The sequence below is a fragment of the Genypterus blacodes genome, unplaced genomic scaffold (assembly GCF_046128005.1).
Source record: "Genypterus blacodes isolate CSIRO-AG114 ecotype Tasmania unplaced genomic scaffold, CSIRO-AGI_Gbla_v1 ptg000256l_1, whole genome shotgun sequence".
Taxonomy (NCBI): Eukaryota; Metazoa; Chordata; class Actinopteri; order Ophidiiformes; family Ophidiidae; genus Genypterus; species Genypterus blacodes.
In genome coordinates, this window is record NW_027467050.1 from 65001 (window position 1) to 77500 (window position 12500).

Below are 12500 nucleotides of genomic sequence, written 5' to 3' on the forward strand. Positions count from 1 at the left end.
AATCCTCAACAAAACTCATTTGTTATTCAAGCTTTGGTCGGCAGCCTCCCGCTGGGCCGCAGAAAGAACCCCGGGGCCCAATTTCCTCCACGTCCTGCGCTCCTTATCCTGCTAAATCATCAGCAACAATTGTCCTCAAATAAGAAGCAGCAATATCTGTGTTTGCTTTCCTTATTAGGCCCCAAATGCAGAGAAAACATACGAGGGGCGGCGAGCCGAGGGGCCCCGGCACCCGATAATCTGAATTAATCTCTTCCATCACACTTAACAGTGGAGTCCTTCAAGTGGACAGCAGGGGGGGGAATGATGAGGCGGACGGACGGACGGATGGAGGGACGGCGCAGGAAGCAGATCGCTGCTTTCAGACTCTAATTGCCGGATTGATATTCAAGTCAAACTCACGTGAAGCAGACAAATGAAGCTCTGAGGTGAGACGGGTCGCCGTGACGCCGCGTCTCTCCTTCTGTCACAACAACAGAGGAAGTGGAGGATGGTTGTGTGGACACACAGTCACACACCTGCACATTCATGTTATAGATTATATCTATAAGACAATACGACTTTAAATCGTCTTCTGAGCTCATCCTGCCAGTCAGCACTGCATATAATACCCAGCTGAGATTGTTCACTGCAGCGCCGCTCAGTGGACAGTCGGGGTTAAAGTTAAGGTGGAAGTCCCCTTAATCATCTGGTTTATATTTGTTGTGTTTATGAAATCGATCAAAAATCTGTTATGGGTCCAGTCAGGCTTTAGTGCTTAATCACCATGACGACATGCAGCTTAGACTCAATGACACGATGTAAACATGGAGCAGGACTATTAAGATGGAAATGTGCAGAAATAAAGTTTCACACACACACACACACACACACTCACACACACGCACACACACACACTCACACACACATTACTTCACGCGTGTGTATGTAGCTCATTAAGATGAGGTATGGATCCTCAGATGTGTTCTGCACCTCAGGGGCCCAGTAAACGGCCTTAAATCTGAATAATCATGTGTCACACGCCCACCGAAAATAAACAAAGCTCCCTAAGAAAAGCGGCGAATCGACGCGAGAGCGAAGCGAAACAAAACAAGACGAGACAAATGACTTTCCTTCCACAAACCTCTTTAACCCGCAAAGCGTCTGAGAAAACAGTGCCGCCTGAAAACAAAATGACTTGTGGCTAAGTGCTGCCATTTCTCTCTGCGTCTGCCCCCCCCCCCCCCCCCCCCCCCCGGCCCACCTGATGCCCCCCCCCCCCCCCCCCCCCTCCCCCCCATGTGAATATGAATGCTTTCTTTCTTCCCATGAGACCGACTGCATCCATTTGGAAACGGCACTCAAAAAACAAAAAAATATATATCTGGACACGTGGGCGTCACAGAGGCTACCCAGCATGCTTTGAGCCTGTGCCTGTGTGTGTGTGTGTGTGTGTGTGTGTGTGCGTGCGTGTGTGTGACAGCTCTGACAGGGGCTTGATATTTTACTCATGGAAATGATGCCCTCACCCAGCCATCAGTGTCACAGGCTCTCCCCCCGGGTGCCCATCACAGGCTTTGGAGGAATAAAAAACCCCGAGTGGCCGGCGAGCGAGCGAGCGGTGAAAAGGATGTTTTTGCCGCTGTGAGTGCTGCGGCGATTGGCCTGTCAGCGGCAGGAGTGACACACATGTGATTACCTATGCATTAGGGGAGATGATAAGGGGCCTTACAGCCTCCAGAGAGCCGGCACACATGAAGCCCGGCCGCCCGCCGACGCATTACAGCACAGCAGTGTTTATCTCAAGCTTATGTATTCCAGCTCTCATAATGCTGCATGAGGCACTGAGCCGTCGGGTCGTCATGGTAATGTGCAGAGGACGGGCAGGAAGACATGTGCTGCTCTGTGTGCTGCTCTGTGTGCTGCTCTGTGTGCTGCTCTTTACGCTGCACTTCTCTGTGCTGCATTGTTTTGATTATACAGACAAATACAGAGCGTTTATTTGCTCACTTATATTTGTATTCAGTCAGTTTGTTATCTGATTGATCTCATATTCAGCTGCCAATTCAACATTTTGTAAATTTTTTCAAGCGTCGCAATTCAATGCTGCTCTATCATTTACTGGAGATTTCAAACTTCTTTCAATCTTTAAGGAACAAAACATTTTCACAAACATGGTGACATCATATTTAATAATGATGACATCATACAGGCTGGTCATCTCTAACCTGAACGTTGAATCTTCCTCTCTTTTCTTCTCGATCTCGCCCAACATTAGTTCAAGCTTCTTGTGATGAATGTGTGTGGAATATTTATAATAATATATTTATATAATAACATACATATAATATATATATAATATAATTCTTGCCTTATTTGTCTCCACAGGCGTTAATCTGGATTTGTGTTTCTGATATTAATAGGAGTCAAATTAGCTCTAGATGTGAAAATAAGTCCTGCAAACACAGAAAAATAAACCCTGCAGTGATAAATAACTTCCCCAGATCCCCTCCTGCACTCAGATGTCTTCAGTCACAAATCAGGCTCATTCCTGCGGCGTTGCTCAGTGAGAGAGATTCTGTGTTTTATGAGCTTCATAATGGAGCGGAGGGATGGAGTGAAGCTTGAAGCCGCTCAGCTCTGGTTTCCAGCAGATATGTGATCAGTCGCACTGGGATCCTTCACCAAACTTTACTACGAGCAAGTTATCAGTGAGAGTCCACCCATCATGAGGGGGGGGGGGGGGGGGGGGGAGCATCAATCACAGCCAGGCTGACTGCTGCCTGATGGCCGTTTCCAGATACCTCATTAAGATTCCTCCGTCTTCAGGACGTTTGGATTTGTTCACATGTGTTTTACCAATTACCCTAAAGTCAAACACGACCTGTGAGGTTCACGTTTCCTCCAGAACCACAAAATAAAAGCTGATTGTTTTCATTTAGACGCCTCCTGCGGCCGTCGGCCTCATTTGCATAATTATTCTTTTTTCCCCGCTGTGAATTAATTGGACCTGAAGTTTTTGGCCCGAGCCGAACCTGTGACCAGAACCTGCTGCCAGACCGGCCTGACCCGACAGAGCAGAGGGTTCTGGATCCAAACCCCACACGGGCCCGGACCTCCAGATTAAGGTCTTAGTCAGACATCTGAATCATGTCTGGGTCGGATCCGGTCCGATCCACAACGGAGCGTGTAAACACAGCTGACGTGGTTCTGACAGTTTGAGGGTTGAAAGGTTTCAGCGCTGGGAGGCCCGGCGCTCCGATGCAGCCGGCCCACACTTCTGACACTCACAGAACCGAGCGGCCAGAGGAGTCAAACTGCCTGGACCCTGAAGCTTTCTGTCCATTAGCCGGGTCGTCTTTGGATCCCGCTCAGAAAAAATACTTAAGTCGGCGCGGCTCCCGGCGCTCCGGCCCCTCGACGCTCCGGCCTCCTCGGCGCTCCGGCCCCTCGCTCCCCGCTCCTCGCTCCTGGCGGCGTGCTGAGAGAGGCTGGCCTGCTCTGCTCTGCTCTCACTCAAATGAAAAGTACCATTGTTGGGAATTAATGTTCAAAAAGACAGAGGGCTGGAAAAAAAGAATAGAGAGGGAAACATGAGGGAGGGGGACCAGATCCTGGTCTTTACACAATCCAGGCCTCCGGAGCTAAAAGTTGGGAGAAATACCCTTGATAGTTTAGAGTTTATGAGGGTTTGAAGTCCCTCGGCTTGTAATAATATATAATGCCTGCCTGGGTCATCTGCAGTGAAGCGGCGGCCGTGACCCGGGGCAATTACAGACAGGCATCAGCCGAGCCTGCCTTTGAGTCCCGTCCTGTCTGAGCTCTGCTGACGGCCGTATTACTCTGCTGTCACTGCTCAGCCACCACAGGCCCGCCGCCGCCGCCCGCCGCCGCCCGCCGCCGCCGCTGCTTACTCATGTTTGGCTCGCTACGAAAACGCAGAACATTATAAATCTAATAGGGAGAAACACCTCAGCTCGGGGGGGGGGGGGGCGGGTTGTGTGTGTGTGTGTGTGTGTGTGTGTGTGTGTGTGTGTGTGTGTGTGTGGTGACCCGCCCTGTCTGCACTTGACTCTCAGGCAGGACTCAGGGCCGCGATCCCAACCAGAGGAAGAGACGCAAAGACCCGACTGGAGAAAAACAGCAGGATGTAAAAAAGTCCTTATGAGTACAAAGAGTCACAAACACACAAAGGAAAAGGAAACGAGAGGGCAGAGCTGTGAATGAGCCTGGAAGATAGAGAAGGAAACAGAGGAGCGCCTGTGTGAGCTAACAGCTCCGTCACGCCGCAGCCATCAGATCAGTGTGAGTCTGAGCCAGCAGATGAGAGTCTGAGCGAGTCAAAGCATCAAAGCTCCACTTCACCACAGCAGGTAAGAACATATACGTGGTAACTTTCCACCTCTGATGGGTGTGTGTGTGTGTGTGTGTGTGTGTGTGTGTGTGTGTGTGTGTGTGGGGGGGTGTTGGACATGTGACAGTTGTTTTTACTTGCAGGCGTGTTTTTCGTTTGCGTTGCAATTTGTTAATTCAGCTAACACTCTGCTAAAGCTGGGCTCCTTCACCGTGCAGCCGTCTGCCAGGAGGCTGGTGGTATTTGGGTTGGAACGCTCCGATGCGAGCTGGTTTGGGGGGAATTTTCGTTCTCCTTTCTTGCCATTACATCTCCGTCTCCTGCGCCGGCAGCACGTTCAGCCTCAGACGGAGGTCAGAGGGCGTCTGCGAGGAACGGCGGGGCGGCGTGCGGGGCGGCGTGCGGGGCGGCGTGCGGGCCGACGCGTCCCTGTCCAGCCACCCAGCGAGCCTGACAGAACACACGGCCCCCCGGCTCTGACAGTAAACGTATGATCCCTGTTTTCCAGCCTAATCCCAGCTGATTTATTGGGGCCTTCCTCCGTGTTCATCCCGCTCCGCCGATCGCCTTCGCCAGACGACTTCTAAAGCTTTACAGGGTTCAGCATCTGTTTATTGGCTCCAGCTGCCGGCTCCATATACTTTTATGGGATGTTCCTCCTCAGGTCTCCACTTTACTGCGTCAGGCTGCTTATGGAGCAAATCAAAGCTCCTTCTCTCTTCTCTTACAATCAAATGAGCCGCGACCAAATAAAAACCAACAACTCCTCAATTACAGCAGCATTAACTGGGTTTGATCCCAGGAAATCCAATTACACACTTTATATAAATAACCTGTTTAATCCTTTAATTGGAATAGAAATGACTGAGAACCGTACACACACACACACACACACACACACACACACACACACACACACACACACACACACACAGGTGTTACCAGCACACACCTGACTGGGCCAATCAGAACGATGCCTGATTCAGCTTTTTGTTTCTTCACTTTAATACTTTTGTTGTCACTTCTATGTTTTTAGAGTCTAACAAAGATTGAATCAGACAGGTGAGACTGTAAACAGTAGGGATAACAGCTGATCGTACCGATCCTACACATCAGCTGTGTGTTTGATCGGAGGGATTGATCACAGATTCAGCGTGTCAGGGATTGATCACAGATTCAGCGTGTCAGGGGTTGATCTCAGACTCAGCGTGTCAGTGGTTGATCTCAGACTCAGCGTGTCAGTGGTTGATCTCAGACTCAGCGTGTCAGTGGTTGATCTCAGACTCAGCGTGTCAGTGGTTGATCTCAGACTCAGCGTGTCAGTGGTTGATCTCAGACTCAGCGTGTCAGTGGTTGATCTCAGACTCAGCGTGTCAGTGATTGATCTCAGACTCAGCGTGTCAGTGATTGATCTCAGACTCAGCGTGTCAGTGGTTGATCTCAGACTCAGCGTGTCAGTGGTTGATCTCAGACTCAGCGTGTCAGGGGTTGATCTCAGACTCAGCGTGTCAGTGATTGATCTCAGACTCAGCGTGTCAGTGGTTGATCTCAGACTCAGCGTGTCAGTGGTTGATCTCAGACTCAGCGTGTCAGTGGTTGATCTCAGACTCAGCGTGTCAGTGGTTGATCTCAGACTCAGCGTGTCAGTGATTGATCACAGATTCAGCGTGTCAGTGGTTGATCTCAGACTCAGCGTGTCAGTGGTTGATCTCAGACTCAGCGTGTCAGGGGTTGATCTCAGACTCAGCGTGTCAGTGGTTGATCTCAGACTCAGCGTGTCAGTGGTTGATCTCAGACTCAGCGTGTCAGTGGTTGATCTCAGACTCAGCGTGTCAGTGGTTGATCTCAGACTCAGCGTGTCAGTGATTGATCTCAGACTCAGCGTGTCAGTGATTGATCTCAGACTCAGCGTGTCAGTGATTGATCTCAGACTCAGCGTGTCAGTGGTTGATCTCAGACTCAGCGTGTCAGTGGTGGTAGGCTTGTTCTGGTCCTCGTGCTGTGATGATTATCTGTATATTTATGTGTGTACTTGTCTGTAATCTGGCGGTGGATTACATCACACCCCTGTGGTTTGCCAATTACGGCGGTGACAGGCGGGCCGGCGGTAATGACCTGTGAGAGCCGGGGCTCTGCTTTTCGGCTAGGTGGGCCCTCGGTAAACCAGTTTGACTTTGGGTGTCTGTCAGAGCCGGCCTGTATTTACACATAACTCAAACAAGCGGGGGTCTGCTCCCCGTGTGAGGCGGGGGGGCTGCTCTGACAGAGCCAAGGTCGCTGAGCCCTCTGAGCCCAGACATGCTAATACCGCCAGGCTACGCTGATGGAAAAGGATCATAACATCGTTTCTTTGTCAACGGAGAGAAGCGAACCGAGCTGAGCTGTTGCATTAGGAAAGGAATGTGACTTCCTTCAGAGCGATCAGTCTTTTTCCTTGGCCCTCATCAATGCTTGGGGCCGGCCCGGTGCCCTCCTCAGCCCTTCAGATGAAGTGCTCCCACTCCTCCCTGCCTCCCTCCCTCCCTCCCTCCCTCCCTCCCCTCCCCTCCCGTCCTGCTGATTTGTAGGTAAATCATGGCTGTCAGTGTGGTAGCAACCCTGATTAAAGTTCAGGGGTTTAATAGATCATTTTAAATAACCCCCAAATTACTCCCCTCTCCCCAGCCGATCCACCTGGACCCCTGCCCTGGGTGCATGGCAGTTTTCAGCCGTCGCGGGCCGAGCCAAGTCCAGCCTCACGGTTCCTGCCTATTCCCCCAGGATGGTGCGCTGCAGGCCTAGACCAACATTCTCAGCTGTGTTCAATCTGCTCTGAGACAAGCTGGCTATGAGAAAATGCAAAGGGAAAAGGCACTTGCACACACACACGCACACACACACGCACACACGCACACACACACACGCACACACACACACACACACACACACACACACACACACACACGGGAGGAGAGACATGGAAAATCCTGGACAGTTAGTGCGCTTTGTTCACTTGGTTCAGCTGGAATCCGTCCAGAAACACCCTGACACCCTCGCCCCCCCCCCCCCCCCCCCCCCCGCCCCCACCCTCTCCCTCCCCCGCCCCCCCCCCCCCCATCTCCCCCGGCGTCCCAAGTCCGTTCCAATTAATCGTGTTTAACCATTCTAATCACACTTTAGCACATTAATCCTATTTTCGATCCAAAACACATCGTAGCCGACCGGCCCGTGGCCCGCTGAGCTTTTGTTTTTTTATTGCCACCGCAAATCAGATGAAACCCAGAGCCGAGCCGCCCGGCCTGCACTCTCACTGAACCTGCGCGCTCAGCCTCGCTCTGCTCTCCGCCCTCCGCTCATAGGTAGAATTTATAGCATGATGCTGAGGCCTTCACTCACAATCTGTCCCTGCAGAGTTCAACAATTACGCGGCGCTGAGGTAATGAGCTCGCCCAGTCTGGACGGGGGAACGCTCTTTCCTGCTTGATTATGTTGTATTATTGTGTATCGTGCGTGTATCTGTTCCAGCGTCGCGGTATCTTATCAGTTTGACATCCTAAGTCAGTGAGACAGGCAGATAATTGGAGCTCCATCCATCTGTTACTGGAGCCCCCTGGAGGCTCTGATAGCGTATCTACACACTCATTCAGGCTCTGCATAGCTTCATATGGATCATCTAGAGGGGAACAGCCATCAACCAGAGGGGGAGGGGCCTCTTAAATCATGGGGGGGGGGGGGGGCCTTCAGCATCTGGGACACAAAGTTACTGAGACTGGAAAACAAATGTTATCAGAGTCCTGTTTGTCTGAAGTGTGTGTGTGTGTGTGTGTGTGTGTGTGTGTGTGTGTGTGTGTGTGTGTGTGTGTGTGTGTGTGTGTCAGGTAAAGTGAGCAGGTGAGAATCAAACACACTGCAGCTCTAGCAGGCGTCATGGCGACACTTGTATGTGCTAACTAACATTACACATGAGTGCAGGTTGATGTAGGGAGTTAAACGACCCTCCTGTGCACAGTGAGTGAACACGTGTTCCTCCTCTCCTTAATGAAGTGATGTGAGTTAATGGAGTCAGAGCGTGTCGTCACATGAAGGGGGGTCAGAGTTGAACCTGACTCTGGGGTTCAGGGCAGCCAGACAGTGAACAGGCGTTAATATGGAGCCCTGCGTCGTCCCTCTGTGTGCACGACGGTGACGCCTCAGAGGTGTTTAGAGCCTCTGAGCTTCCTGCTGGAAAGCCTGAGAGAAGTCCCAGATCCAGAGCTCCTTCAGCTGCGCTCTGGGGCTGTAAAGAGTCGACACTTAGCTTAATGAGCTAACAGCTGAAGCTAATGGAGCTCTGGAGCCGCTAAGCTGGCAGAGAGCGATACGCTACGTGATGAAAACAAACTACAGGCTAAACAAATATGACTAACACACACACTAAGTACACACACTGACATCAGTCATGAGGGGAGATGATGTCATCGGCCTGCTGGTGACTTCTGTGACCTCCAGCCTCCATTAGAGCCTTCAGTTACCTGCTCACACACTCACACACTCACACCACACACTCACACACTCACACACTGTTATTAGTCACGGGCTCATTAGAGCGTCCCTCCCTCAGCCACAGAGCGGCTGTGACGGCACAGCTAGAGCGTCTCAATGTGACGTCATCCAGGAGCAAGAGCAGCTCGCTGTACACACACACACACACACACAGCTGAACATTTCTGATGTGGTGTGTGTGTGTGTGTGTGTGTGTGGTTGGCTGATACTATTGTACTGCACACACACGTACATGTGGCTACAGACCATAATACTTTGAACAATCTGTGAATTTTGAGCTCAAAGACGATGATGATGATGATGATGATGATGATGATGATGGTAATACAGATGTTTCATAAAAAGCTGAATGTATCTGATTTCAAGGAAAGAAGAGAAAAACATTTGATTCTTATTAGAAACAAATTAAATCAGAGGCCTGAAGAGAAACTTTACTTTACTTTACTTTACTTTACTTTACATTACTTTACATTACATTACATTACTTTACTTTACTTTACATTACATTACTTTACTTTACTTTACTTTACATTACTTTACATTACTTTACTTTACATTACATTACTTTACATTACTTTACATTACTTTACTTTACTTTACATTACATTACTTTACTTTACTTTACTTTACATTACTTTACATTACATTACTTTACTTTACTTTACATTGCATTACTTTACTTTACTTTACTTTACATTACTTTACTTTACATTACTTTACTTTACTTTACATTACATTACTTTACTTTACTTTACTTTACTTTACTTTACATTACTTTACTACAACACAATGTATTTATTCATCACATCATGTTTTTGCAGCTGATATAATTCATTTCTATAATCATGTAATATCTAAACGATGTTATTATCTTATTATCTTATCTCAGGTAACAATCTGAACTCTTCTTCCAAACCCGTGGGCGGAGCCTGAGCAGTCAAACTTCCCTGTTAACTCAATTAACACAACGTCCTGTAGGTTCAGTCAGCACACCTACGCACAGACACACACTGATCCTAAACACACATTCTCTCAGCTCCCAGCTCTGAGCCAAAGCTGTTGGAATGATTGGCGAGCGGTTGTGCAAATCCGCCGACCCTTCCTGCTTGAGCTTTGACTTCTGATCTAAAGGGGCGGAGCTGCAGACACACAGGAGCTCTGTGGTGCAGGGACCAGGCCTCTCTGAGGGGACCAGGCCTCTCAGAGGGGACCAGGCCTCAGAGGGGACCAGGCCTCAGAGGGGACGCGGCCTCAGGCCTCTCTGAGGGGACGAGGAGGGCGTCCCCTACATAAGCACGTCCACATATAAACATATCTGCTTCCCTTTGTTTGTCCCGAGCCTGAACTTAGAGTCATTATAAGTGTATTAAATGAGATACTCACTGGTGGCTCATAACACTGAGGCTTTGTTTTCGAACTTTGCAACTCTAAACCTTCAGCTTCTCATTTATAAAGAGGAGATTTGGCGTCTGTGAGGCTGAGGAGAGCGTTAACAGTTAAGGGAGAGAATCTGTTACATTTACATCAAGATGCACATCCACAGACACCACACGTGAACGTGTGTGTGTGTGTGTGTGTCTGTGAACGTTCCCTGAACAATAAAAGCTTCTGTCTTTATATTAGAAATGTGTAAAACCACTCCAATGTAAAACAACCACAGGGAAAAACATCAAACATATTTCTTTATAAAATTTATAAAATTTAAAAAATTTATAAAATTTATAAAATTTATAAAATTTATAAAATTTATAACATTTAAAAAATTTATAACATTTAAAAAAATATTTATATATAATTTCAGTTTAAAATTCTTAAAGATATATATATTTTTAAATTAATACAATATATAAATCTTTAAAAATAAATTTAGTTCATCATATATACTCTGTGTGTGTTTTAGTGCTTGTGTATGTGTGTGTGTGTGTGTGTGTGCGTGTGCGTGCGCGTGTGTGTGTGTGTGCGTGCGCGCGCGTGTGTGTGTGTGTGTGTGCGTGTGTGTGTGTGTGTGTGCGTGCGTGCGTGCGTGCGTGCGTGTGTGTGTGTGTGAGCTTACACAGCAGTTAGGACATCACATGTAAAGGTGAAGAACCAGACTAATGACACCTTGTTTGGCCTTGGCGGAGGTGTGAACTCCACTCTGACAGCTCATTTCTGCTTTGGCTCAAATATGCACAGACACAAAGTAATCAATCAGTTTTCAGCCGGGCCCTGTCAGCGTGTCAGTCCGAGCCGATCGGCCTCAGCTCTCCTGCGCTCCTCACAACGATCAGAACGATCAGAACCAAGCGGGTCAAGCATCCAGAACAGAACCGGACAGAATCTAATATTGATGCTTTGAGAGGAAATGAGATCAGAGCCACTAAGTCGCTCCTTCAGTCGGACTCACAGAAGTTCATCCAGCTCCTGAGTGACAGCTTTGATGTTGCTCGCCGCTTGTAAATGGACGATGATGTCAATCGCTCTGCTCTTTCTCAGCTCTGCCTGGCTGCTCCGTAGCGAGCGGCAGAAGGCTTAGCGCCGCTCCATTTTCCCACTCGGCAGCAGAACGGCTCGGTATATTAACTTTACACATGGTCTGAGAATGACTCTTTGTTTCCTCCCTTTTCCACAGCCACCACTTAAAGCTGTGCAGAATAAATAAGCTGGCAACACAAGGAAACACTAGAGAGACAGAGAGTGTGTGCTCTGGACTCCTGCCACCGCTCGCTTGTCAATGTGAATGTAAGTAGGCCGCAAGTGTGAGCAATCACTGGAAATTATACGCTTTTAGAGGGATTTGATATAAAGGTATTAAGCCGGCCTGAGATGTTTGGCAGCGCAAATCGATGGGAATTATATACACGGACATGATATGGGACATAACTGTGGCTTCATGTCAATTCCATCCTATCGCATATTTTCCGACTCTTTGCGAGCGTCTGAAGTGGATCTCTGCAGATTGGTGTAATAGGATAAATGCGGCAATGAAGTGGGCCCGGGCCCGGCGAGGGCACCGCACGGTAGGTGGGATGGAAACCCGACTCCCGGGCCCCGTCTCCCTTTCCCGGTGCCTCCGCTTGGCTTTCAGCGCCGCTGGAAACTTGGGGAGCCTCTGACGGAGCGCCGAAGGGAGGACGCTCAGGATGAACCGGGCCCCGGCTCGTTCTGACGCCGCTCCTCGTCTTCATTTCAGCGACCTTTCCTTCCACTTTGCACGCAACGAGGGACAGGCGAAGAGTCCAAATGAGGTCTGCTGCATTTAGCGTGCGGGAGGGACGCTATGGTTCAGTCTACCATCAACTCTCAGTGTGGGCGCAAAGCCACGCAATCAGTCTGGACTTCAAGCTCGGTTTAGTTCAGCGTCTGAGAAGGTTCCTCTGACGGTACACTCCTGTTTATCAAGCTGTAAAATGCCTGAGATGGAACTGATGAGATCAACAAGAGGGGTGTGTGTGTGTGTGTGTGTGTGTGTGTGTGTGTGTGTGTGTGTGTGTGTGTGGTGAGATCACCGCACAGCTGGAGATCTGATCTGCTCCTGCACACCCGACACCAGAGCTCAGCAGGCCTTCATCATTACGCTCCGTTTGCTCCAAACTCTGACCCACGCTGTTTGTTCTGCACAAACTCACCAGCTGGAGCATCAACACACACACACACACACACACAC